At 40.8% G+C, this 6,173-nt stretch overlaps 4 non-coding genes across 4 annotated transcripts; all 4 read left to right on the top strand.

Moving 5' to 3' along the window:
• Positions 1–1,744: 1,744 nt before the first annotated feature.
• Positions 1,745–1,816, top strand: trnae-uuc. The gene has a single exon. It is a non-coding gene; the product is annotated as a tRNA-Glu (tRNA).
• Positions 1,817–3,703: 1,887 nt separating this feature from the next.
• trnae-uuc lies at positions 3,704–3,775 on the top strand. The gene has a single exon. It is a non-coding gene; the product is annotated as a tRNA-Glu (tRNA).
• A 584-nt stretch (positions 3,776–4,359) lies between these two features.
• trnae-uuc lies at positions 4,360–4,431 on the top strand. Its single transcript has one exon. It is a non-coding gene; the product is annotated as a tRNA-Glu (tRNA).
• A 1,234-nt stretch (positions 4,432–5,665) lies between these two features.
• On the top strand, positions 5,666–5,737 carry trnae-uuc. Its single transcript has one exon. It is a non-coding gene; the product is annotated as a tRNA-Glu (tRNA).
• Positions 5,738–6,173: the final 436 nt, after the last annotated feature.

Genomic DNA, 6,173 nt, shown 5'->3' on the forward strand with positions numbered 1-6,173 from the left:
CATTTCTTGCTCTGCAGTAAAATTCATGCAACAACAGGAGGATCAAATTAAGATATGCATCTGAAACAGAAAACCAAGGAACCTTGTTGTTGACAGACGCCATGACTGTGTACACTGGTCTAGCTGTGACCTGACTTCAGCTTAGACGTGGGGCCAGTGGCGCAATGGATAATGTGTCTGACTACGGATCAGAAGATTCTAGGTTCGACTCCTGGCTGGCTCAATACTTTGTTTAATTGACTGAAATCAAGCTGGGAATGATACTGTATACCTTTCAGTGCTTCTGGCTGTTCTCACTTCAAACACATTTTAGATGGATTTCATCTGGACATTCCCCAACATCTCTGAGAAAAAAGATGTAGTTTTTAAATCCAACAGGCATAATGTCAACATTTAAAGATTTGTCTGTGATGTGTATTTTAAGTATGTGTCTTCCCATATGGTCTAGCGGTTAGGATTCCTGGTTTTCACCCAGGTGGCCTGGGTTCAACTCCCGGTATGGGAAAGAATAACTTGTCATTAGGTACCCACTTGTGTAACAACAGATGCAGCAGTTTTCACAACACAACAATATTCCCTCAGCAACAGGAAATGTGACTTGTTATGTAGATTCAAATTATATAAGTTTTTTTAAACGTTGAATACACTTCATGGCTGCATTTCTTGCTCTGCAGTAAAATTCATGCAACAACAGGAGGATCAAATTAAGATATGCATCTGAAACAGAAAACCAAGGAACCATTTTTTGTTGACAGACGCTATGACTGTGTACACTGGTCTAGCTGTGACCTGACTTCAGTTTAGATGTGGGGCCAGTGGCGCAATGGATAACGTGTCTGACTATGGATAAGAAGATTCTAGGTTTGACTCCTGGCTGGCTCAATACTTTATTTAATTGACTGAAATCAAGCTGGGAATGATACTGATCAGAAGCTTTTCAGTGCTTTTGGCTGGCTGTCACTTCAAACCATTTTAATTGACGGATTTCATCTGGACATCTCTGAGAAAAAAAGATGTAGTTTTTAAATCCAACAGGCATAATGTCAACATTTAAAGATTTGTCTGTGATGTGTATTTTAAGTATGTTCTTCCCATATGGTCTAGCGGTTAGGATTCCTGGTTTTCACCCAGGTGGCCAGGGTTCAACTCCCGGTATGGGAAAGAATAATTGTCATTAGGTACGCACTTGTGTAACAACAGATGCAGTAGTTTCTCACAACACAACAATATTCACTCAGCAACAGGAAATGTGACATGTTATGTAGATTCAAATTATATAATGTTTTTTAAACGTTGAATACACTTCATGGCTGCATTTCTTGCTCTGCAGTAAAATTCATGCAACAACAGGAGGATCAAATTAAGATATGCATCTGAAACAGAAAACCAAGGAACCTTGTTGTTGACAGACGCTATGACTGTGTACACTGGTCTAGCTGTGACCTGACTTCAGCTTAGACGTGGGGCCAGTGGCGCAATGGATAACGTGTCTGACTACGGATCAGAAGATTCTAGGTTTGACTCCTGGCTGGCTCAATACTTTGTTTAATCGACTGAAATCAAGCTGGGAATGATACTGTATACCTTTCAGTGCTTCTGGCTGTTCTCACTTCAAACACATTTTGATTTCATCTGGACATTCCCCAACATCTCTGAGAAAAAAAAAGATGTAGCTTTTAAATCCAACAGGCATAATGTCAACATTTAAAGATTTGTCTGTGATGTGTATTTTAAGTATGTGTCTTCCCATATGGTCTAGCGGTTAGGATTCCTGGTTTTCACCCAGGTGGCCCGGGTTCAACTCCCGGTATGGGAAAGAATATATTTTCGTTAGGTACCACTTGTGTAACAACAGATGCAGCAGTTTCTCACAACACAACAATATTCCCTCATCAACAGGAAATGTGACATGTTATGTAGATTCAAATTATACAAGGCTTTTTAAACGTTGAATACACTTCATGGCTGCATTTCTTGCTCTGCAGTAAAATTCATGCAACAACAGGAGGATCAAATTAAGATATGCATCTGAAACAGAAAACCAAGGAACCTTGTTGTTGACAGACGCTATGACTGTGTACATTTGTCTAGCTGTGACCTGACTTCAGCTTAGACGTGGTGCCAGTGAGGCAATGGATAAACATCTGACTCCCGGATTGAAGTTCCTCAGGTTTGACACTGGGGGCCCCACAAGGGTACTTTATTTGATTGACTGAAATCCTGGGAATGATCCCTGTTCACCTTTCTGTGCTTCTGGCTGTTCTCCAACTCAATCATCAAGTTTGACGGACGACACAACAGTGGTAGGCTTGATTACCAACATCTCTGAGACGGCCTAAGGGAGAGGTGAGGGCCCTCGGAGTGTGGTGTCAGGAAAATAACCTCACACTCAATGTCAACAAAACTAAGGAGATGATTGTGGACTTCATGGAAACAGCATGGGTCTTCCACATCGATGGAACAGTAGTGGAGAGGATAGCTGGTTTTAAGTTCCTCGGGTTCACACATCACAGACAAACTATTTTGGTCCACTCCACTGTAACAACAGATGCAGCAGTTTCTCAGCAACACCAATATTCAACCTCAGGAGGCTGAAGGAAATGTGACGGCTTGTCATTCAAAGCACTCACAAGGGTTTCTAAGATGTTGAATAGAGCATCCTGGCGGGCTTTATTTCACCGCCTGGTAAAATTCATGCAACACCAGGAGCCCTCAAATTAAGATATGCATCTCCAGAAGGAACCTTGTTGATGACAGACGCTATCACCGGGGGCAAACTACCTGCCCTCCAGGACACCTGACACCACCCGTTAGTTACAGGAAGGCCATAAAGATCATCAAGGACATCAACCACCCGAACCACTGCCTGTTCACCCCGCTATCATCCAGAAAGCGAGGTCAGTACAGGTGCATCAAACTGGGATTTAAGACTGAAAAAATCTATCTCAAGGCCATCAGACTGTTAAACAGCCACCACTAACATTGAGTGTTCTGCTGCAAACACACTGTCATTGACACTGACCCAACTCCAGCCATTTTAATAATGGGAATTGATGGGAAATGATGTAAATATATCACTAGCCACTTTAAACAATGCTACCTTATATAATGTTACTTACCCTACATTATTCATCTCATATGCATATGTATATACTGTACTCACATCATCGACTGCATCCTTATGTAACACATGTATCACTAGCCACTTTAACTATGCCACTTTGTTACTTTGTCTACACACTCATCTCATATGTATATACTTACTCAGTACCAGGAACTGTACTTGTTCTGTACCATCACTCATTCATATATCCTTATGTACATGTTCCTTATCCCCTTACACTGTGTATAAGACAGTAGTTTTGGAATTGTTAGTTAGATTACTTGTTGGTTATCACTGCATTCTGGAACTAGAAGCACAAGAACATTGATGTTGACAGACGCTATGACTGCATTAACATCTGGTCTAACCATGTGTATGTGACAAATTCAATTTGATTTGATTTGATTTGAATGGATAACGTGTCTGACTACGGATCAGAAGATTCTAGGTTCGACTCCTGGCTGGCTCAATACTTTATTTAATTGACTGAAATCAAGCTGGGAATGATACTGTATTAAAAAAGATGTAGCTTTTAAATCAAACAGGCATAATGTCAACATTTAAAGATTTGTCTGTGATGTGTATTTTAAGTATGTGTCTTCCCATATGGTCTAGCGGTTAGGATTCCTGGTTTTCACCCAGGTGGCCCGGGTTCAACTCCCGGTATGGGAAAGAATAACTCATCGTTAGGTACCCACTTGTGTAACAACAGATGCAGCAGTTTTCACAACAAACAATATTCCCTCAGCAACAGGAAATGTGACATGTCATGTAGATTCAAATTATACAAGGCTTTTTAAACGTTGAATACACTTCATGGCTGCATTTCTTGCTCTGCAGTAAAATTCATGCAACAACAGGAGGATCAAATTAAGATATGCATCTGAAACAGAAAACCAAGGAACCTTGTTGTTGACAGACGCCATGACTGTGTACACTGGTCTAGCTGTGACCTGACTTCAGCTTAGATGTGGTGCCAGTGGTGCAATGGATAACGTGTCTGACTACGGATCAGAAGATTCTAGGTTTGACTCCTGGCTGGCTCAATACTTTATTTAATTGACTGAAATCAAGCTGGGAATGATACTGTATACCTTTCAGTGCTTCTGGCTGTTCTCACTTCAAACACATTTTAGACGGATTTCATCTGGACATTCCCCAACATCTCTGAGAAAAAAGATTTAGCTTTTAAATCCAACAGGCATGATGTCAACATTTAAAGATTTGTCTGTGATGTGTATTTTAAGTATGTGTCTTCCCATATGGTCTAGCGGTTAGGATTCCTGGTTTTCACCCAGGTGGCCCGGGTTCAACTCCCGGTATGGGAAAGAATATCTTGTCGTTAGGTACCCACTTGTGTAACAACAGATGCAGCAGTTTCTCACAACACAACAATATTCCCTCAGCAACAGGAAATGTGACTTGTTATGTAGATTCAAATTATATAAGGCTTTTTAAACGTTGAATACACTTAATGGCTGCATTTCTTGCTCTGCAGTAAAATTCATGCAACAACAGGAGGATCAAATTAAGATATGCATCTGAAACAGAAAACCAAGGAACCTTGATGTTGACAGACGCCATGACTGTGTACACTGGTCTAGCTGTGATCTGACTTCAGTTTAGACGTGGGGCCAGTGGCGCAATGGATAACGTGTCTGACTACGGATCAGAAGATTCTAGGTTCAACTCCTGGCTGGCTCAATACTTTATTTAATTGACTGAAATCAAGCTGGGAATGATACTGTATACCTTTCTGTGCTTCTGGCTGTTCTCATTCAAACACATTAAGATGGATTTCATCTGGACATTCCCCAACATCTCTGAGAAAAGATGTAGTTTTTAAATCAAACAGGCATAATGACAACATTTAAAGATTTGTCTGTGATGTGTATTATAAGTATGTGTCTTCCCATATGGTCTAGCGGTTAGGATTCCTGGTTTTCACCCAGGTGGCCCGGGTTCAACTCCAGGTATGGGAAAGAATAACTCATCGTTAGGTACGCACTTGTGTAACAACAGATTCAGCAGTTTTCACAAAAACAGTATTCCCTCAGCAACAGCAAATGTGACATGTCATGTAGATTCCAATTATACAAGGCTTTTTAAACGATGAATACACTTCATGGCTGCATTTCTTGCTCTGCAGTAAAATTCATGCAACAACAGGAGGATCAAATTAAGATATGCATCTGAAACAGAAAACCAAGGAACCTTGTTGTTGACAGACGCCATGACTGTGTACATTGGTCTAGCTGTGACCTGACTTCAGCTTAGACTTGGTGCCAGTGGTGCAATGGATAACGTGTCTGACTACGGATCAGAAGATTCTAGGTTCAACTCCTGGCTGGCTCAATACTTTATTTAATTGACTGAAATCAAGCTGGGAATGATACTGTATACCTTTCAGTGCTTTTGGCTGTTCTCACTTCAAACACATTTTAGACGGATTTCATCTGGACATTCCCCAACATCTCTGAGGAAAAAAGATGTCGCTTTTAAATCCAACAGGCATGATGTCAACATTTAAAGATTTGTCTGTGATGTGTATTTTAAGTGTCTTCCCATATGGTCTAGCGGTTAGGATTCCTGGTTTTCACCCAGGTGGCCCGGGTTCAACTCCCGGTATGGGAAAGATCATCTTATCGTTAGGTACTCATTTGTGTAACAACAGATGCAGCAGTTTAACACAACACAACAATATTGCCTCAGCAACAGGAAATGTGACTTGTTATGTAGATTCAAATTATATAAGGCTTTTTAAACGTTGAATACACTTCATGGCTGCATTTCTTGCTCTGCAGTAAAATTCATGCAACAACAGGAGGATCAAATTAAGATATGCATCTGAAACAGAAAACCAAGGAACCTTGTTGTTGACAGACGCCATGACTGTGTACACTGGTCTAGCTATGACCTGACTTCAGCTTAGACGTGGTGCCAGTGGCGAAATGGATAACGTGTCTGACTACAGATCAGAAGATTCTAGGTTCGACTCCTGGCTGGCTCAATACTTTATTTAATTGACTGAAATCAAGCTGGGAATGATACTGTATACCTTTCAGTGCTT

Source organism: Oncorhynchus gorbuscha, unplaced genomic scaffold, assembly GCF_021184085.1.
Source record: "Oncorhynchus gorbuscha isolate QuinsamMale2020 ecotype Even-year unplaced genomic scaffold, OgorEven_v1.0 Un_scaffold_1128, whole genome shotgun sequence".
Lineage (NCBI taxonomy): Eukaryota > Metazoa > Chordata > Actinopteri > Salmoniformes > Salmonidae > Oncorhynchus > Oncorhynchus gorbuscha.